At 41.7% G+C, this 23,098-nt stretch overlaps 1 protein-coding gene and 1 long non-coding RNA gene across 3 annotated transcripts in view; one reads left to right on the forward strand and one right to left on the reverse strand.

The window, feature by feature from the left end:
- Positions 1–23,098, forward strand: part of LOC139756428 (uncharacterized) — a 100,610-nt gene that overhangs the window by 24,888 nt on the left and 52,624 nt on the right. The gene's annotated exons all lie outside the window — the stretch shown is intronic.
- Positions 671–23,098, reverse strand: part of LOC139756429 (uncharacterized) — a 47,615-nt gene continuing 25,187 nt past the window's right edge. Inside the window, exon 2 of the long non-coding RNA XR_011714337.1 lies at positions 671–2,216. This is a non-coding gene — a long non-coding RNA (uncharacterized lncRNA). The remainder of the gene's footprint in view (positions 2,217–23,098) is intronic.

Consider the following 23,098-nt stretch of genomic DNA (forward strand, 5'->3'; position numbering starts at 1 on the left):
TCTTAAATTGTTTAGAACTTATTAACCCTTACTTGGGAAGCAGAAATATGTTTTACACATTTAAACTTCAATAACCTACAGTATACTTACAGATTCCCCATTCCCAACAAACACACAGACATAATATATACACAGTAATGACTTTCCAAGCAATGAACAAATACTCTCTCTCCCAAACTAGTCTGAAACTCCCCTCCATCAGACATACAGGTATCTGAAACCACTCTCTACGTATGTCAGACTAATGTTCTTCACTGCTCAAAAAGCAGGTATATCAGACTAATGCTCTTTGATGCCCAAAAATTAATTTCCATTGTTCACTGAAGTCAATGAACATTTGCACCTCATTTGTCTTGTACTGACTCCAAAATGACAAAGCACACATCACCACAGCTCTTGTTCAACCTAGTGGCTGTGGCCAACTTCCTCAATACTGTGGAAGCCTCCTCGAAGATCCTATGGCAGGATGGTAAGTTCCCCCTATGGACAGAAAAGAAAGAATGCAACCCATGTACCTCCTACATGTCAGGATGGCAACTTAAAGGAGTGGAAATGGGATGTTGAAAATACTTTCATTAAATGTTTAACTTTCCAAGGTTTTTTTTTTTCTTGAGGACTCACTTTTCTGTTCCTGATACTACCTTGCTAAATAACAATAAACACACACAAAAAAGTTTCAGTCTTTATAATACATACATGTACACCACCGATTTTCCAGCACTCTTGGTTCCAAAGCCTTGCAGGATTGACCATTTTGCCGGACCAACCGTGGTCAAGTAATAATAATTCATCAACACACCTCTAACCCACTAATTATACATCTCCCATGTGTCTAAAGTAACAAGGACTGCTAGAAATTTAAATCAAACAAATATCAAATGTAAATTAAATAAATAAATGAAATACAGATACTTGTACAATAGTACATTAGTGAAACAATTAATTAAACAAGATTAAACAAAAATTAAATGCAAATTTATTAATTTCTTTACTTCCAAAGAATGCTGCAGCACTGCTGCTCCCAAAATGGCAGATTTTAGACTTTTACTGTTACTGTAAAGCTAATCACAAAGGTCTGGAAGTTGAGGGCAGTCAGAATTAATGTCTGTTTCATAAACGATCATTCCATCTTGGATTTCTGGTGTTGCAGGTGAGACATCTGGGGTACTTGAAGATGAAGCCCCAGGATTTACAGATATACGGGTAGGCTTACTGCTGTGAGACACATTCTTCTTTGCTATCTAACATTTCATTCAAGCAAAGTTGCTTCATGTGTCTAGATATTTCCCTGTGTAATTTTCATGCACCAAATGAAAATTCATTAGTTCTTGTTTCATAACAAAGGTATGTTGCTCTAGCCCTTTGATTAATTCACTCGTCAACTCAATTAGCTTTTCAATGGAAAGTCTTTCAGCTACATATGTTTCATCTTCATCACTTCCTGTGTTTTTATCAGCATTCAGAACAGTGTCTATAATTTCAGAGTCTGTAAGACGATACACAACTGGTGTTTTGTCATCGACATTCATCCACTTGCTTAGATTTTCTTCATTAAGATTACTGTAACACTTTGAGCATACTCAAGCCATAGCTAGGGTGAAATAGTAAAATATGCTGATTCTCACAGAATTGCAGTATCACCACCAACAAGTGCAGTGTAAAGAATGTAAATAAGTGCACCCTACACACAACGCCATCTGTGGCCACCCAGTAAACTAAGTCTGGTGGCCACGGTAATTTTAAGTTCTCTCAAGTGATTTCATCTGGACTAAAGGAGGTGCAGAAACATCAGTTGCCAGAAATTCAGGGGTGTACCTGTACTAGTTTTTTTATTCTTTGAACAACACAATGTACACATCACTTTGCCCAGGGAGATGGCAAGCTTCTTGGGTAATTCCTAGCTAATTTCCCATCTGTGAGACTTGACCAGGTTATTTATCCTACATTCTGTGATACACACTGACATAGCACATACTGTCTCCTTCAAGGTACACTTGGAGTCGCTACTGTCCACATCAACTGGCACTGGTATCACTAGTTTCTGGGACTTGAGTCTCACAAGTCTTGGCGACTAGAGTCAGGAGCTCCAGAGAGTGATCAGACCAGTCCATGTCATAGCTGGACCTGGGAAGGTGGTCCATGAAGGGGCCTTGGTCCTCCTGAACCTTAATGGCAGTTGAACTTGGCTTCAGGATATCAGCCGTCTCGGACACAGACTGCTTGCCCCATACACCATTCACACAGCAAAAGAAACACACGAGACCAGTTGACATCTCTTCGTATCATAGAGACTATTATTATTATTATTATTATTATTATTATCATTATTATTATTATTATTATCATTATTATTATTATTATTATAATTATTATTATTATTATTATAATTATTATTATTTTTTTTTTTTTTTTGCTTTGTCGCTGTCTCCCGCGTTTGCGAGGTAGCGCAAGGAAACAGACGAAAGAAATGGCCCAACCCACCCCCATACACATGTATATACATACATCCACACACGCAAATATACAATACCTACACAGCTTTCCATGGTTTACCCCAGATGCTTCACATGCCCTGATTCAATCCACTGACAGCACGTCAACCCCGGTATACCACATCGATCCAATTCACTCTATTCCTTGCCCTCCTTTCACCGTCCTGCATGTTCAGGCCTCGATCAAACAAAATCTTTTTCACTCCATCTTTCCACCTCCAATTTGGTCTCCCACTTCTCCTCGTTCCCTCCACCTCCGACACATGTATCCTCTTGGTCAATCTTTCCTCACTCATTCTCTCCATGTGCCCAAACCATTTCAAAACACCCTCTTCTGCTCTCTCAACCACGCTCTTTTTATTTCCACACATCTCTCTTACCCTTACGTTACTTACTCGATCAAACCACCTCACACCACACATTGTCCTCAAACATCTCATTTCCAGCACATCCATCCTCCTGTGCACAACTCTATCCATAGCCCACGCCTCGCAACCATACAACATTGTTGGAACCACTATTCTTTCAAACATACCCATTTTTGCTTTCCGAGATAATGTTCTCGACTTCCACACATTCTTCAAGGCTCCCAGGATTTTTGCCCCCTCCCCCACCCTATGATCCATTTCCGCTTCCATGGTTCCATCCGCTGCCAGATCCACTCCCAGATATATAAAACACTTTACTTCCTCCAGTTTTTCTCCATTCAAACTTACCTCCCAACTGACTTGACCCTCAACCCTACTGTACCTAATTACCTTGCTCTTATTCACATTTACTCTTAACTTTCTTCTTTCACACACTTTACCAAACTCAGTCACCAGCTTCTGCAGTTTCTCACATGAATCAGCCACCAGCGCTGTATCATCAGCGAACAACAACTGACTCACTTCCCAAGCTCTCTTATCCCCAACAGACTTCATACTTGCCCCTCTTTCCAAAACTCTTGCATTCACCTCCCTAACAACCCCATCCATAAACAAATTAAACAACCATGGCGACATTACACACCCCTGCCGCAAACCTACATTCACTGAGAACCAATCACTTTCCTCTCTTCCTACACGTACACATGCCTTACATCCTCGATAAAAACTTTTCACTGCTTCTAACAACTTGCCTCCCACACCATATATTCTTAATACCTTCCACAGAGCAACTCTATCATATGCCTTCTCCAGATCCATAAATGCTACATACAAATCCATTTGCTTTTCTAAGTATTTCTCACATACATTCTTCAAAGCAAACACCTGATCCACACATCCTCTACCACTTCTGAAACCACACTGCTCTTCCCTAATCTGATGCTCTGTACATGCCTTCACCTTCTCAATCAATACTCTCCCATATAATTTACCAGGAATACTCAACAAACTTATACCTCTGTAATTTGAGCACTCACTCTTATCCCCTTTGCCTTTGTACAAAGGCACTATGCACGCATTCCGCCAATCTTCAGGCACCTCACCATGAGTCATATATACATTAAATAACCTTACCAACCAGTCAATAATACAGTCACCCCCTTTTTTAATAAATTCCACTGCAATACCATCCAAATAATTATTATTATTATTTATCCCTGGGGATAGGGTAGAAAGAATACTTCCCACGCATTCCTCACGTGTCGTAGAAGGCGACTAAAGGGGACGGGAGCGGGGGGCCAGAAACCCTCCCCTCCTTGTATTTCAACTTTCTAAAAGGGGTAACAGAAGAAGGAGTCACACAAGGATTGCTCATCCTCCTCTAAGGCTCAGATTGGGGTGTCTAAATGTGTGTGGATGTAACCAAGATGAGAAAAAAGGAGAGATATGTAGTATGTTTGAGGAAAGGAACCTAGATGTTTTGGCTCTGAGTGAAACGAAGCTTAAGGGTAAAGGGGAAGAGTGGTTTGGGAATGTCTTGGGAGTAAAGTCAGGGGTTAGTGAGAGGACAAGAGCAAGGGAAGGAGTAGCACTACTCCTGAATCAGGAGTTGTGGGAGTATGTGATAGAGTGTAAGAAAGTAAATTCTAGATTAATATGGGTAAAACTGAAAGTTGATGGAGAGAGATGGGTGATTATTGGTGCATATGCACCTGGGCATGAGAAGAAAGATCATGAGAGGCAAGTGTTTTAGGAGCAGCTGAATGAGTGTGTTAGTGGCTTTGATGCAAAAGACCGGGTTATAGTGATGGGTGATTTGAATGCAAAGGTGAGTAATGTGGCAGTTGAGGGAATAATAGGTATACATGGAGTGTTCAGTGTTGTAAATGGTAATGGTGAAGAGCTTGTAGATTTATGTGCTGAAAAAGGACTGGTGATTGGGAATACCTGGTTTAAAAAGCGAGATATACATAAGTATTCGTATGTAAGTAGGAGAGATGGCCAGAGAGCATTATTGGATTACGTGTTAATTGATAGACGCACGAAAGAGAGACTTTTGGATGTTAATGTGCTGAGAGTTGCAACTGGAGGGATGTCTGATCATTATCTTGTGGAGGCGAAGGTGAAGATTTGTGGGGGTTTTCAGAAAAGAAGAGAGAATGTTGGGGTGAAAAGAGTGGTGAGAGTAAGTGAGCTTGGGAAGGAGACTTGTGTGAGGAAGTACCAGGAGAGACTGAGTACAGAATGGAAAAAGGTGAGAACAAAGGAGGTAAGGGGAGTGGGGGAGGAATGGGATGTATTTAGGGAAGCATTGATGGCTTGCGCAAAAGATGCTTATGGCATGAGAAGCGTGGGAGGTGGGTTGATTAGAAAGGGTAGTGAATGGTGGGATGAAGAAGCAAGATTATTAGTGAAAGAGAAGAGAGAGGCATTTGGACAATTTTTGCAGGGAAAAAATGCAAATGAGTGGGAGAGGTACAAAAGAAAGAGTCAGGAGGTCAAGAAAAAGGTGCACGAGGTGAAAAAGAGGGTAAATGAGAGTTGGGGTGAGAGAGCATCATTAAATTTCAGGGAGAATAAAAAGATGTTTTGGAAGGGGGTAAATAAAGTGCGTAAGACAAGGGAGCAAATGGGAACTTCAGTGAAGGGGGCTAATGGGGAGGTGATAACAAGTAGTGGTGATGTGAGAAGGATATGGAGTGAGTATTTTGAAGGTTTGTTGAATGTGTTTGATGATAGAGTGGCAGATATAGGGTGTTTTGGTCGAGGTGGTGTGCAAAGTGAGAGGGTTAGGGAAAATGATTTGGTAAATAGAGAAGAGGTAGTAAAAGCTTTACGGAAGATGAAAGCTGGCAAGGCAACAGGTTTGGATGGTATTGCAGTGGAATTTATTAAAAAAGGGGGTGATTGTATTGTTGACTGGTTTGTAAGGTTATTTAATGTATGTATGACTCATGGTGAGTGCCTGAGGATTGGCGGAATGCTTGCATAGTGCCATTGTACAAAGGCAAAGGGGATAAGAGTGAGTGCTCAAATTACAGAGGTATAAGTTTGTTGAGTATTCCTGGTAAATTATATGGGAGGGTATTGATTGAGAGGATGAAGGCATGTACAGAGCATCAGATTGGGGAAGAGCAGTGTGGTTTCAGAAGTGGTAGAGGATGTGTGGATCAGGTGTTTGCTTTGAAGAATGTATGTGAGAAATACTTAGAAAAACAAATGGATTTGTTTGTAGCATTTATGGATCTGGATAAGGCATATGACAGAGTTGATAGAGATGCTCTGTGGAAGGTTTTAAGAATATACAGTGTGGGAGGCAAGTTGTTAGAAGCAGTGAAAAGTTTTTATCGAGGATGTAAGGCATGTGTATGTGTAGGAAGATGGGAAAGGGATTGGTTCTCAGTGAATGTAGGTTGCGGCAGGGGTGTGTGAGGTCCCCATGGTTGTTTAATTTGTTTATGGATGGGGTTGTTAAGGAGGTGAATGCAAAAGTTTTGGAAAGAGGGGCAAGTATGCAGTCTGTTGTGGATGAGAGAGCTTGGGAAGTGAGTCAGTTGTTGTTCTCTGATGATACAGCGCTGGTGGCTGATTCATGTAAGAAACTGCAGAAGCTGGTGACTGAGTTTGGTAAAGTGTGTGAAATAAGAAAGGTAAGAGTAAATGTGAATAAGAGCAAGGTTATTAGGTACAGTAGGGTTGAGGGTCAAGTCAATTGGGAGGTAAGTTTGAATGGAGAAAAACTGGAGGAAGTAAAGTGTTTTAGATATCTGGGAGTGGATCTGGCAGTGGATAGAACCATGGAAGCGGAAGTGAATCATAGGGTGGGGGAGGGGGCGAAAATTCTGGGAGCATTGAAGAATGTTTGGAAGTCGAGAACATTATCTCAGAAAGCAAAAAGGGGTATGTTTGAGGGAATAGTGGTTCCAACAATGTTGTATGGTTGCAAGGCGTGGGCGATGGATAGAGTTGTGCGCAGGAGGGTGGATGTGCTGGAAATGAGATGTTTGAGGACAATATGTGGTGTGAGGTGGTTTGATCGAGTAAGTAATGTATGGGTAAGAGAGATGTATGGAAATAAAAAGAGTGTGGTTGAGAGAGCAGAAGAGGGTGTTTTGAAATGGTTTGGTCACATGGAGAGAATGAGTGAGGAAAGACTGACAAAGAGGATATATGTGTCAGAGGTGGAGGGAACGAGGAGAAGTGGGAGACCAAATTGGAGGTGGAAAGATGGAGTGAAAAAGATTTTGAGTGATCGGGGCCTGAACATGCAGGAGGGTGAAAGGCGTGCAAGGAATAGAGTGAATTGGAACGATGTGGTATACCGGGGTCGACGTGCTGTCAATGGATTGAACCAGGGCATGTGAAGCGTCTGGGGTAAACCATGGAAAGTTGTGTGGGGCCTGGATGTGGAAAGGGAGCTGTGGTTTTGGTGCATTATTACATGACAGCTACAAACTGAGTGTGAACGAATGGGGCCTTTTTTTGTCTTTTCCTAGCGTTACCTCGCACACACGAGGGGGGAGGGGGTTGTTATTCCATGTGTGGCGGGGTGGCGATGGGAACAAATAAATGCAGACAGTATGAATTATGTACATGTGTATATATCTATATGTCTGTGTGTGTATGTATATGAGTACATTGAGATGTATAGGTGTGTATATATGCATGTGTGGATGTGTATGTATATACATGTGTATGTGGGCGGGTTGGGCCATTCTTTCGTCTGTTCCTTGCGCTACCTCGCTAACAAGGGAGACAGTGACAAAGCAAAATAAATAAATAAATATATAAATATTATTATTATTATTATCATCCCCAGGGATAGGGGAGAAAGAATACTTCCCACGCATTCCTCACGTGTCGTAGAAGGCGACTAGAGGGGACGGGAGCGCGGGGCCAGAAATCCTCCCCTCCTTGTATTTTAACTTTCTAAAATGGGAAACAGAAGGAGTCACGCGAGGAGTGCTCATCCTCCTCGTAGGCTCAGATTAGGGTGTCTAAATGTGTGTGGATGTAACCAAGATGTGAAAAAAGGAGAGATAGGTAGTATGTTTGAGGAAAGGAACCTGGATGTTCTGGCTCTGAGTGAAACGAAGCTTAAGGGTAAAGGGGAAGAGTGGTTTGGGAATGTCTTGGGAGTAAAGTCAGGGGTTAGTGAGAGGACAAGAGCAAGGGAAGGAGTAGCACTACTCCTGAATCAGGAGTTGTGGGAGTATGTGATAGAATGTAAGAAAGTAAATTCTAGATTAATATGGGTAAAACTGAAAGTGATGGAGAGAGATGGGTGATTATTGGTGCATATGCACCTGGGCATGAGAAGAAAGATCATGAGAGGCAAGTGATTTGGGAGCAGCTGAATGAGTGTGTTATTGGTTTTGATGCACAAGACCAAGTTATAGTGATGGGTGATTTGAATGCAAAGGTGAGTAATGTGGCAGTTGAGGGAATAATTGGTATAAATGGGGTGTTCAGTGTTGTAAATGGAAATGGTGAAGAGCTTGTAGATTTATGTGCTGAAAAAGGACTGGTGATTGGGAATACCTGGTTTAAAAAGCGAGATATACATAAGTATACGTATGTAAGTCGCAGAAATGGCCAGAGAGCGTTACTGGATTATGTGTTAATTGTCAGGCGCGCGAAAGAGAGACTTTTGGATGTTAATGTGCTGAGAGGTGCGACTGGAGGGATGTCTGATTATTATCTTGTGGAGGTGAAGGTGAAGATTTGTATGGATTTTCATAAAAGAAGAGAGAATGTTGGAGTGAAGAGGGTGGTGAGAGTAAGTGAGCTTGGGAAGGAGACTTGTGTGAGGAAGTACCAGGAGAGACTGAGTACAGAATGGTAAAAGGTGAGAACAAAGGAGGTAAGGGGAGTGGGGGAGGAATGGGATGTATTTAGGGAAGCAGTGATGGCTTGCGCAAAAGATGCTTGTGGCATGAGAAGCTTGAGAGGTGGGTTGATTAGAAAGGGTAGTGAGTGGTGGGATGAAGAAGTAAGATTATTAGTGAAAGACAAGAGAGAGGCATTTGGACGATTTTTGCAGGGAAAAAATGCAAATGAGTGGGAGATGTATAAAAGAAAGAGGCAGGAGGTCGTCAAGAGAAAGGTGCAAGAGGTGAAAAAGAGGGCAAATGAGAGTTGGGGTGAGAGATTATCATTAAATTTTAGGGAGAATAAAAAGATGTTCTAGAAGGAGGTAAATAAAGTGCATAAGAAAAGGGAGCAAATGGGAACTTCAGTGATGGGGGCTAATGGGAAGGTGATAACAAGTAGTGGTGATTTGAGAAGGAGATGGAGTGAGTATTTTGAAGGTTTGTTGAATGTGTTTGATGATAGAGTGGCAGATATAGGGTGTTTTGGTCGAGGTGGTGTGCAAAGTGAGAGGGTTAGGGAAAATGATTTGGTAAACAGAGAAGAGGTAGTAAAAGCTTTGCAGAAGATGAAAGCCAGCAAGGCAGCAGGTTTGGATGGTACTGCAGTGGAATTTATTAAAAAAGGGGGTGACTGTATTGTTGACTGGTTGGTAAGGTTATTTAATGTATGTATGATTCATGGTGAGGTGCCTGAGGATTGCCAGAATACGTGCATAGTGCCATTGTACAAAGGCAAAGGGGATAAGAGTGAGTGCTCAAACTACAGAGGTATACGTTTGTTGAGTACTCCTGGTAAATTATATGGGAGGGTATTGATTGAGAGGGTGAAGGCATGTACAGAGCATCAGATTGGGGAAGAGCAGTGTGGTTTGAGAAGTGGTAGAGGATGTGTGGATCAGGTCTTTGCTTTGAAGAATGTATGTGAGAAATACTTAGAAAAGCAAATGGATTTGTATGTAGCATTTATGGATCTGGAGAAGGCATATGATAGAGTTGATAGAGATGCTCTGTGGAAGGTACTAAGAATATATGGTGTGGGAAGCTAGTTGTTAGAAGCAGTGAATAGTTTTTATCGAGGATGTAAGGCATGTGTACGTGTAGGAAGGGAAGAAAGTGATTGGTTCTCAGTGAATGTAGGTTTGCGGCAGGGGTGTGTGATGTCTCCATGGTTGTTTACTTTGTTTATGGATGGGGTTGTTAGGGAGGTGAATGCAAGAGTTTTGGAAAGAGGGGCAAGTATGAAGTCTGTTGGGGATGAGAGCTTGGGAAGTGAGTCAATTGTTGTTCGCTGATGATACAGCGCTGGTGGCTGATTCATGTGAGAAACTGCAGAAGCTGGTGACTGAGTTTGGTAAAGTGTGTGAAAGAAGAAAGTTAAGAGTAAATGTGAATAAGAGCAAGGTTATTAGGTACAGTAGGGTTGAGGGTCAAGTCGATTGGGAGGTAAGTTTGAATGGAGAAAAACTGGAGGAAGTAAAGTGCTTTAGATATCTGGGAGTGGATTTGGCAGGGGATGGAACCATAGAAGCGGAAGTGAATCATAGGGTGGGGGAGGGGGCGAAAATCCTGGGAGCCTTGAAGAATGTGTGGAAGTCGAGAACATTATCACCGAAAGCAAAAATGGCTGTGTTTGAGGGAATAGTGGTTCCAACAATGTTATATGGTTGCAAGGCGTGGGCTATGGATAAGAGTTGTGCGCAGGAGGGTGGATGTGCTGGAAATGAGATGTTTGAGGACAATATGTGGTGTGAGGTGGTTTGAACGAGTAAGTAATGTAAGGGTAAGAGAGATGTGTGGAAATAAGAAGGGCATGGTTGAGAGAGCAGAAGAGGGTGTTTTCAAATGGTTTGGGCACATGGAGAGAATGAGTGAGGAAAGATTGACCAAGAGGATATATGTGTCAGAGGTGGAGGGAACGAGGAGAAGTGGGAGACCAAATTGGAGGTAGAAAAATGGGGTGAAAAAGATTTTGAGTGATCGGGGCCTGAACATGCAGGAGGGTGAAAGGCGGGCAAGGAATAGAGTGAATTGGATCGATGTGGTATACCAGGTCGACGTGCTGTCAATGGATTGAATCAGGGCATGTGAAGCATCTGGGGTAAACCATGGAAAGTTCTGTGGGGCCTGGATGTGGAAAGGGCATTATTGCATGACAGCTAGAGACTGAGTGTAAACGAATGGGGCCTTTGTTGTCTTTTCCTAGCACTACCTCGCACACATGAGGGGGGAGGGGGATGTTATTCCATGTGTGGCGAGGTGGCGATGGGAATGAATAAAGGCAGACAGTGTGAATTGTGTGCATGTCTATATATGTATGTGTCTGTGTGTGTATATATATGTGTACATTGAGATGTATGGGTGTGTATATTTACGTGTGTGGACGTGTATGTATATACATGTGTTTTGGGGTGGGTTGTTATTGTCTCCCACAAACGCAGGAGACAATGACAAAGCAAAATAAATAAAATATAAATAATTATTCTTGTTATCATTATCATTATTATTATTGTTATTATTATTATTATTATTATTATTATTATTATTATTATCATCATGCATTAGCAAGGTAGCGCAAGGAAACAGACAAAAGAAAGGCCCAACCCACCCATACACATCCACACACACACACACATACATATTTATACGTTTCTACGTATACATATATATACATACACAGACATATACATATATACACATGTACAAAATTCATACTTGCTGCCTTTATTCATTATCATCGCCATCCCACCACACATGAAATGAAAACCCCCTAACACCACACAAGCGCGAGGTAGCACTAGGAAAAGACAACAAAAGCAACATTTGTTCACAGTCAGTCTCTAGCTGTCATGTAAGTCATGTATAATGCACTGAAACCACAGCTCCTTTTCCACATCCAGGCCCCACAAACCTTTCCATGGTATACCCCAGATGCTTCACATGCCCTGATTCAATCTACTGACAGCACGTAGACGCCGGTATACCACATCGTTCCAATTTACTCTATTCCTTGCATGCCTTTCACCCTCCTGCATGTTCAGGCCCCGATCACTCAAAATCTTTTTCACTCCATCCTTCCACCTCCAATTCGGTCTCCCACTTCTCCTCATTCCCTCCACCTCTGACACATATATCCTTTTTGTCAATCTTTCCTCATTGATTCTCTCCATGTGACCAAACCATTTCAATACACCCTCTTCTGCTCTCTCAACCAAACTCTTTTTATTACCACACATCTCTCTTACCCTTTCATTACTTTCTCAATCAAACCACCTCACACCACATATTGTCCTCAAAAATCTCATTTCCAACACATCCACCCTCCTCCACACAACCCTATCTATAGCCCACGCCTCACAACCATATAACATTGCTGGAACCGCTATTTCTTCAAACATACCCACCTTTGCCTTCCGAGATAATGTTCTCTTCTTCCACACATTTTACAAAGCTCCCAGAACTTTAGCCCCCTCCCCCATCCTGTGACTCACTTCCGCTTCCATGGTTCCATCTGCTGCCAAAGCCACTCCCAAATACCTAAAACGCTTCAAACTTACCTACTAATTAACTTGTCCCTCAACCCTACTGTACCTAATAACCTTGCTCTTATTCACATTCACTCTCAGCTTTTTTCTTTCACACACTTTACCAAACTCAGTCACCAGCTTCTGCAGTTTCCCACCCAAATCAGCCATCAGCGCTGTATCATCAGCAAACAACAATTGACTCACTTCCCAAGCCCTCTCATCCATAACAGACTGCATACTTGCCCCTCTCTCCAAAACTCTTGCATTCACTTCCCTACCAACCCCATCCATAAACAAATTAAATAACCATGGAGACATCACACACCCCTGCCACAAACCAACATTCACTGAGAACCAATCACTTTCCTCTCTTCCTACTCATACACATGCCTTACATCCTCGATAAAAACTGTTCACTGCTTCTAGCAACTTGCCTCCCACACACCATATACTCTTAATACCTTCCACAGAGCATCTCTATCAACTCTATCAAATGCCTTCTCCAGATCCATAAATGCTACATACAAATACATTTGCTTTTCTAAATATTTCTCACATACATTCTTCAAAGCAAACACCTGATCAACGCTTCCTTTACCACTTCTGAAACCACACTGCTCTTCCCTAATCTGATGTTCTGTACATGCCTTCACCCTCTTAATCAATACCCTCCCATATAATTTCCGAGGAATACTCAACAAATTTATACCTCTGTAATTTGAGCACTCACCTTTATCCCCTTTGCCTTTGTACAATGGCACTATGCATGCATTCCCCCAATCCTCAGGCACTTCACCATGAGCCATTCACAAACTGAATATCCTCACCAACCAGTCAACAACACAGTCACCCCCTTTTTTTATAAATTCCACTACAATACCATCCAAACCCGCTGCCTTGCCAGCTTTCGTCTTCCACAAAGCTTTCACTACCTCTTCTCTCTTTACCAAATCATTCTCCCTGACCCTCTCACTTCGCACACCATCTCGACCAAAACACCCTATATCTGCCACTGTATCAACTAACACATTCAACAAACCTTCAAAATACTCACTCCCCATCCTTCTCACATCACCACTACTTTTTATTACCTCCCCATTTGCCCCCTTCTCCAAAGTTCCCATTTGTTCTCTTGTCTTATGCACTTTATTTACCTCCCTCCAAAACATCTTTATATTCTCCCTAAAATTTAATGATACTCTCTCCCCAACTCTCATTTGCCCTCTTTTTCACCTCTTGCACCTTTCTCTTGAACTCCTGCTCTTTCTTTAATACATCTCCCAGTCATTTGCACAATTTCCCAGCAAAAATAGCCCAAATGCCTCTCTCTTCTCTTTCACTAATAATCTTACTTCTTCATCCCACCACTCACTACCCTTTCTAGTCTACCCACCTCCCACACTTCGCATGCCACAAGCATCTTTTGCACAAGCCACCACTGCCTCCCTAAATACATCTCATTCCTCCCCCACTTCCCCCACGTCCTTTGCTCTCACCTTTTTCCATTCTGCATTCAGTCTCTCCTGGTACTTCCTCACACAAGTCTCCTTCCTAAGCTCACTTATTCTCACCACTCTCTTCACCCCACCACTCTCTCTTACTTTCTGAAAGCCTCTACAAACCTTCAAATTAATATATAATAATATACAAATCTACAAATTAATATATTTGTTCTATTATACTTGATCGCTGTATAATAATAATAATAATAATAATAATAATAATAATAATAATAATAATAATAATAATAATCCATAAACAAATTAAACAACCATGGAGACATCACACACCCCTGCCGCAAACCTACATTCACTGAGAAATAATCACTTTCCTCTCTTCCTACACGTACACATGCCTTACATCCTCGATAAAAACTTTTCACTGCTTCTAACAACTTGCCTCCCACACCATATATTCTTAATACCTTCCACAGAGCATCTCTATCAACTCTATCATATGCCTTCTCCAGATCCATAAATGCTACATACAAATCCATTTGCTTTTCTAAGTATTTCTCACATACATTCTTCAAAGCAAACACCTGATCCACACATCCTCTACCACTTCTGAAACCACACTGCTCTTCCCCAATCTGATGCTCTGTACATGCCTTCACCCTCTCAATCAATACCCTTCCATATAAAATCCCAGGAATACTCAACAAACTTATACCTCTGTAATTTGAGCACTCACTCTTATCCCCTTTGCCTTTGTACAATGGCACTATGCACGCATTCCGCCAATCCTCAGGCACCTCACCATGAGTCATACATATATTAAATAACCTTACCAACCAGTCAACAATACAGTCACCCCCTTTTTTAATAAATTCCACTGCAATACCATCCAAACCTGCTGCCTTGCCGGCTTTCATCTTCCGCAAAGCTTTTACTACCTCTTCTCTGTTTACCAAATCATTTTCCCTAACCCTCTCACTTTGCACACCACCTCGACCAAAACACCCTATATCTGCCACTCTATCATCAAACACATTCAACAAACCTTCAAAATACTCACTCCATCTTCTCACATCACCACTACTTGTTATCACCTCCCCATTTGCGCCCTTCACTGAAGTTCCCATTTGCTCCCTTGTCTTATGCACTTTATTTACCTCTTTCCAGAACATCTTTTTATTCTCCCTAAAATTTAATGATAATCTCTCACCCCAACTCTCATTTGCCCTTTTTTTCACCTCTTGCACCTTTCTCTTGACCTCCTGTCTCTTTCTTTTATACGTCTCCCACTCAATTTCATTTTTTCCCTGCAAAAATCGTCCAAATGCCTCTCTCTTCTCTTTCACTAATACTCTTACTTCTTCATCCCACCACTCACTACCCTTTCTAATCAACCCACCTCCCACTCTTCTCATGCCACAAGCATCTTTTGCGCAATCCATCACTGATTCCCTAAATACATCCCATTCCTCCTCCACTCCCCTTACTTCTATTGTTCTCACCTTTTTCCATTCTGTACTCAGTCTCTCCTGGTACTTCCTCACACAAGTCTCCTTCCCAAGCTCACTTACTCTCACCACCCTCTTCACCCTTGTTTATGGATGGGGTTGTTAGGGAGGTGAATGCAAGAGTTTTGGAAAGAGGGGCAAGTATGAAGTCTGTTGGGGATGAGAGAGTTTGGGAAGTGAGTCAGTTGTTGTTCGCTGATGATACAGCGCTGGTGGCTGATTCATGTGAGAAACTGCAGAAGCTGGTGACTGAGTTTGGTAAAGTGTGTGAAAGAAGAGAGTTAAGAGTAAATGTGAATAAGAGCAAGGTTATTAGGTACAGTAGGGTTGAGGGTCAAGTCAATTGGGAGGTGAGTTTGAATGGAGAAAAACTGGAGGAAGTGAAGTGTTTTAGATATCTGGGAGTGGATCTGGCAGTGGATGGAAACATGGAAGCGGAAGTGGATCATAGGGTGGGGGAGGGGGCGAAAATTCTGGGAGCCTTGAAGAATGTGTGGAAGTCAAGAACATTATCTCGGAAAGCAAAAATGGGTATGTTTGAAGGAATAGTGGTTCCAACAATGTTGTATGGTTGCGAGGCGTGGACTATGGATAGAGTTGTGCGCAGGAGGATGGATGTGCTGGAAATGAGATGTTTGAGGACAATGTGTGGTGTGAGGTGGTTTGATCGAGTAAGTAACGTAAGGGTAAGAGAGATGTGTGGAAATAAAAAGAGCGTGGTTGAGAGAGCAGAAGAGGGTGTTTTGAAATGGTTTGGTCACATGGAGAGAATGAGTGAGGAAAGATTGACCAAGAGGATATATGTGTCGGAGGTGGAGGGAACGAGAAGAGGGAGACCAAATTGGAGGTGGAAAGATGGAGTGAAAAAGATTTTGTGTGATCGGGGCCTGAACATGCAGGAGGGTGAAAGGAGGGCAAGGAATAGAGTGAATTGGAGCGATGTGGTATACCGGGGTTGACGTGCTGTCAGTGGATTGAATCAAGGCATGTGAAGCGTCTGGGGTAAACCATGGAAAGCTGTGTAGGTATGTATATTGCGTGTGTGACGTATGTATATACATGTGTATGGGGGTGGGTTGGGCCATTTCTTTCGTCTGTTTCCTTGCGCTACCTCGCAAACGTGGGAGACAGCGGAAAAAAAAAAAAAGAAAAAAAAAAAATAATAATAATAATAATAATAAATGAAACACTTAGCAAACCTAACAAAACACAACATACTGAAACCTTATTAGTAGGCATAAATCCACAGTAGTCTCCTTTAATTCTTCTAATTTTCATTATCAGCACAATACATGCAAATGAAGATGTGATAATAAGGGGGTCAGAATTAGAAGTTACCATTACAGTGTTTATGGTATAACCATTTATTATCATCATTTTTAGATTTTCATAAGAAATCCATGGATTTTCAAAACAATATCACATGCATTAAATATCCCAAAAACATAGAATACATATCACTGGCCACTTTGTAACACTGAAGTTCATCCTGTAATTCTTGTAGATTTAGTGGCAGATGTTTAATATAAATTTCAATTTCTTCCTTGTTGAAAATGTGTCTCTTGTCGAGAACTGTATATTTTGGAAATGACTATGAAATTATGATGAATTTCTGAGTGGTAACTTCGTGACATGCTGGCATATCACATGAGCCCACCTCATCAGCAGTTTAGCTGTTGCAGGTGACAGGAATGTCTTGTTGTGCTCCCCACTTATGACCTAGATTTTCATCGGGTATATCCCCCCCCTCTCCCCCCCTTTCATACTGCTACCACCTTTTTTGGTTGATATACTCACCTTACAAGTAACAAAACAGCTTCTACAGTTGCACTTATGGAAATTTCTAATACTACCAGTGTGAGCTTGAGATCAGAAGAATGGATGAAGAAATATAAAGACAGCGGTGGCAACACTACATCAACCAATGTGAAACACCCTAGGAAGGCAGAAAAATCTTTCCACATACTTTGAATGTTCTTCAACATCATAAAAGAAAAAATTCATAGAATGCTTACTATGTCTGTAAGGACAATGTAGTACCACTTACCTGAGGACCTTAAGTACCAGAGCTGAAAGCTGCACCATAAACAGTTCATAACTCACAGGCACCAAAAGAAGAGAAATATGTAGCGTAGGATACAGCTAAGTATAGAAGTGACATATACAGTGATGAGTTCACCTTTTCTGTGACAGGTGGTCATGGCAGGCATTTGTATAGTCAATCAGGGTGAGATCCATTTGACCCAAAGTACATTGCAAGCACTGTAAAGTTCCCTGCTTCACTTATGGTATGGGATTGTTTCAATTACTATGTTGTTAGGGTCCTTGTAGTGCTGCCAAAGAATGAAGCAATTGACAAGCATAGTTCCCTCAAGTTACTGTGTCACCATCTTCCAGATTCAGAGTGCATGGCTGAAGCGTTCATACAACATGGGGCTCCCTACCACATTGCAAAACTAGTCACTGATTTGGCGTAAGGATTGTGCAGTGGAGTTTTTCGGTGACTGGCCCAGGGACCCAACAGACTTGAATCCAACAGAAAACTTGTGGCTGCTTATGAAAATGAATATATGTAACAGAGATACTTCATCAATACTCATGCTGAAAGCAGCCTATTCATTAAATTTCTGAAAAGATGGACACTAAAAAGCTTCAGAATTTGTTGATTCAGTTCCTGGTCATTTTAAGGAGTGAATAAAAAGGAGAGGGAAACCAATAAAGTACAAGTTGGTGGTGCATAAACAGCTCTCAAGGTTATATTTCATGTTTATCCTTGACGGTTGTGTTGCAGCCCCTCATGCCTATTTCATTGGCAGGCACTATATATGGACAAAACCTTGATTATACTTTATACAGCAAATAATAATCTGTACAACCATAATGTTCCAAATAATGCTTTCCTAAACTATATCACATATATTCATGTAAGAACATGCATTTCTTCCAAATCCATATGTTATTTCTGTCATTTGCCTAAAGTGACATCTTATCATGAATCAACATTATCTATCTATCTATCTATCTGATGCCTGTTCCCTTTTGAAACTCAATGGGATGGCCACGACAAAAGTCTCTCATTACTACTGAACTACAGTACCGCCTCTTACATCTTTGGTGCCTCACCCTTATCAGGCCACTGGTAAAGGACAACTCAGGCACAGTGTTTTCAGAGGCTCCTACCCAATATTCCCAGCCTAATGTTACGACCTACTACTACCTAATGCTCCCAGCTAATGCCTCTACCAACTACTGCTTCCTAATTTTTGTACCTAAAGATCCTGTCTCACGTTCCTACCTACTACGTCTGCATTGCTCCTACAATTTTGCCAAAAGGCAGTGCTGGTGCAAAGTGTTCACTGCAAGAAGAACACGGAGTACCAAAAAATGAGTTATGTGAGTTAAAAGTTGTCAAGTTTTATTTGTGACAAGGAGAGATTGTATGTTTGGGGACAGAATACCAACAGTCCACGTGTGGGTAAGGCAGAAAGAAAAGACAGTTACCTGGGTCAAAGGAGTGCAACTTGATAACCACAAAAGTGCTGACTCACTACTTAGCCATCACTAACCCTCCCAATACCTTGGTGGGTAGTACTGGTAATATACCTCCCTGGTAGGTGACTGCCTACCAACTACTACATGCGTACCTACGGTAGCTACATACTATCAACAATTTCTTTTTGCTTAATCAAAATTATTTAGACCAATCTGTTTGATCTGGAGCACTTTCTTTATAATATACATGGCTGAAAGAGGAGGAGGAATGAGATTTGAGAAAGTATAAAGTTAACTTATGTAAATATAGATGTAAAAATGGTAGAAATCAACAGAACATATGAAAACCTTAACTATGTTCCCCTAGCACCTGGGATTTCATAATTCATCATATAAGCAGTGCAACAAAAATGGCTTAGAATATCAAATCCTATGCAAGTGGTAAGGGTCATGAATATCACATGAAATATTGAATTAAATTAACATAATTAACATAAGGGGATAAGAGTGAGTGCTCAAATTACAGAGGTATAAGTTTGTTGAGTATTCCTGGTAAATTATATGGGAGGGTATTGATTGAGAGGGTGAAGGCATGTACAGAGCATCAGATTGGGGAAGAGCAGTGTGGTTTCAGAAGTGGTAGAGGATGTGTGGATCAGGTGTTTGCTTTGAAGAATGTATGTGAGAAATACTTAGAAAAGCAAATGGATTTGTATGTAGCATTTATGGATCTGGAGAAGGCATATGATAGAGTTGATAGAGATGCTCTGTGGAAGGTATTAAGAATATATGGTGTGGGAGGCAAGTTGTTAGAAGCAGTGAAAAGTTTTTATCGAGGATGTAAGGCATGTGTACGTGTAGGAAGAGAGGAAAGTGATTGGTTCTCAGTGAATGTAGGTTTGCGGCAGGGGTGTGTGATGTCTCCATGGTTGTTTAATTTGTTTATGGATGGGGTTGTAAGGGAGGTAAATGCAAGAGTCCTGGAAAGAGGGGCAAGTATGAAGTCTGTTGGGGATGAGAGAGCTTGGGAAGTGAGTCAGTTGTTGTTCGCTGATGATACAGCGCTGGTGGCTGATTCATGTGAGAAACTGCAGAAGCTGGTGACTGAGTTTGGTAAAGTGTGTGGAAGAAGAAAGTTGAGAGTAAATGTGAATAAGAGCAAGGTTATTAGGTACAGTAGGGGTGAGGGTCAAGTCAATTGGGAGGTGAGTTTGAATGGAGAAAAACTGGAGGAAGTGAAGTGTTTTAGATATCTGGGAGTGGATCTGTCAGCAGATGGAACCATGGAAGCGGAAGTGGATCATAGGGTGGGGGAGGGGGCGAAAATTTTGGGAGCCTTGAAAAATGTGTGGAAGTCAAGAACATTATCTCGGAAAGCGAAAATGGGTATGTTTGAGGGAATAGTGGTTCCAACAATGTTGTATGGTTGCGAGGCGTGGGCTATGGATAGAGATGTGCGCAGGAGGATGGATGTGCTGGAAATGAGATGTTTGAGGACAATGTGTGGTGTGAGGTGGTTTGATCGAGTAAGTAACGTAAGGGTAAGAGAGATGTGTGGAAATAAAAAGAGCGTGGTTGAGAGAGCAGAAGAGGGTGTTTTGAAATGGTTTGGGCACATGGAGAGAATGAGTGAGGAAAGATTGGCCAAGAGGATATATGTGTCGGAGGTGGAGGGAACGAGGAGAAGAGGGAGACCAAATTGGAGGTGGAAAGATGGAGTGAAAAAGATTTTGTGTGATCGGGGCCTGAACATGCAGGAGGGTGAAAGGAGGGCAAGGAATAGAGTAAATTGGAGTCATGTGGTATACAGGGGTTGACGTGCTGTCAGTGGATTGAATCAAGGCATGTGAAGCGTCTGGGGTAAACCATGGAAAGCTGTGTAGGTATGTATATTTGCGTGTGTGGACGTGTGTATGTACATGTGTATGGGGGGGGGGGGGGTTGGGCCATTTCTTTCGTCTGTTTCCTTGCGCTACCTCGCAAACGCGGGAGACAGCGACAAAGTATAAAAAAAAAAAAAAAAAAAAAAAAAACATAATTGTTTATGGATGGGGTTGTTAGGGAGGTAAATGCAAGAGTTTTGGAAAGAGGGGCAAGTATGAAGTCTGTTGGGGATGAGAGAGCTTGGGAAGTGAGTCAGTTGTTGTTCGCTGATGATACAGCGCTGGTGGCTGATTCATGTGAGAAACTGCAGAAGCTGGTGACTGAGTTTGGTAAAGTGTGTGAAAGAAGAAAGTTAAGAGTAAATGTGAATAAGAGCAAGGTTATTAGGTACAGTAGGGTTGAGGGTCAAGTCAATTGGGAGGTGAGTTTGAATGGAGAAAAACTGGAGGAAGTGAAGTGTTTTAGATATCTGGGAGTGGATCTGGCAGCGGATGGAACCATGGAAGCGGAAGTGGATCACAGGGTGAGGGAGGGGGCGAAAATTCTGGGAGCCTTGAAGAATGTGTGGAAGTCAAGAACATTATCTCGGATAGCAAAAATGGGTATGTTTGAAGGAATAGTGGTTCCAACAATGTTGTATGGTTGCGAGGCGTGGACTATGGATAGAGTTGTGCGCAGGAGGATGGATGTGCTGGAAATGAGATGTTTGAGGACAATGTGTGGTGTGAGGTGGTTTGATCGAGTAAGTAACTTAAGGGTAAGAGAGATGTGTGGAAATAAAAAGAGCGTGGTTGAGACAGCAGAAGAGGGTGTTTTGAAATGGTTTGGTCACATGGAGAGAATGAGTGAGGAAAGATTGACCAAGAGGATATATGTGTCGGAGGTGGAGGGATCGAGGAGAAGAGGGAGACCAAATTGGAGGTGGAAAGATGGAGTGAAAAAGATTTTGTGTGATCGGGGCCTGAACATGCAGGAGGGTGAAAGGAGGGCAAGGAATAGAGTGAATTGGAGCGATGTGGTATACCGAGGTTGACGTGCTGTCAGTGGATTGAATCAAGGCATGTGAAGCGTCTGGGGTAAACCATGGAAAGCTGTGTAGGTATGTATATTTGCATGTGTGGACATATGTATATACATGTGTATGGGGGTGGGTTGGGCCATTTCTTTCGTCTGTTTCCTTGCGCTACCTTGCAAACGCGGGAGACAGCGACAATGCAAAAAAAAAAAAAAAAAAAAAAAAACATATGAAAAAATGTAAGAAACAATTTAGAAAAGTGAAACTTCTGGCTTGAAATGAAATGAAAAAATGAATGTCACATAATGGTTCAACCTCTGGCTATGGAAAAGGAAAATGTATAATTTATTTACACAAACGTCAATAGCAGTTCTCATCAATTTAACCACTGTATCAATAAGCTTCAATGTCTAAGCTACATTTTTTCCAATTTCACTATTTTCTTGTCAAAGCACCATGTATGAAAACTATCACTCCAGTAACACAACTATAAACATTTACTCCCCTTTTAAAAAAGTTCTGGGGAAGTCTGTCTCGATACACTGCGGGACACTCTACCATCTGGCGAGGTTTGTGTTGCAATATATATATATATATATATATATATATATATACATATATATATATATATATATATATCATTTATGGATCTGGAGAAGGTATATGATAGAGTTGATAGAGATGCTCTGTGGAAGGTATTAAGAATATATGGTGTGGGAGGCAAGTTGTTAGAAGCAGTGAAAAGTTTTTATCGAGGATGTAAGGCATGTGTACGTGTAGGAAGAGAGGAAAGTGATTGGTTCTCAGTGAATGTAGGTTTGCGGCAGGGGTGTGTGATGTCTCCATGGTTGTTTAATTTGTTTATGGATGGGGTTGTTGGGGAGGTGAATGCAAGAGTCTTGGAAAGAGGGGCAAGTATGAAGTCTGTTGGGGATGAGAGAGCTTGGGAAGTGAGTCAGTTGTTGTTCGCTGATGATACAGCGCTGGTGGCTGATTCATGTGAGAAACTGCAGAAGCTGGTGACTGAGTTTGGTAAAGTGTGTGAAAGAAGAAAGGTAAGAGTAAATGTGAATAAGAGCAAGGTAATTAGGTACAGTAGGGTTGAGGGTCAAGTCAATTGGGAGGTAAGTTTGAATGGAGAAAAACTGGAGGAAGTAAAGTGTTTTAGATATCTGGGAGTGGATCTGGCAGCGGATGGAACCATGGAAGCGGAAGTGGATCATAGGGTGGGGGAGGGGGCGAAAATCCTGGGAGCCTTGAAGAATGTGTGGAAGTCGAGAACATTATCTCGGAAAGCAAAAATGGGTATGTTTGAAGGAATAGTGGTTCCAACAATGTTGTATGGTTGCAAGGCGTGGGCTATGGAGAGAGTTGTGCGCAGGAGGATGGATGTGCTGGAAATGAGATGTTTGAGGACGTGTGGTGTGAGGTGGTTTGATCGAGTAAGTAACGTAAGGGTAAGAGAGATGTGTGGAAATAAAAAGA

Source organism: Panulirus ornatus, chromosome 21, assembly GCF_036320965.1.
Source record: "Panulirus ornatus isolate Po-2019 chromosome 21, ASM3632096v1, whole genome shotgun sequence".
NCBI classification, from domain to species: Eukaryota; Metazoa; Arthropoda; class Malacostraca; order Decapoda; family Palinuridae; genus Panulirus; species Panulirus ornatus.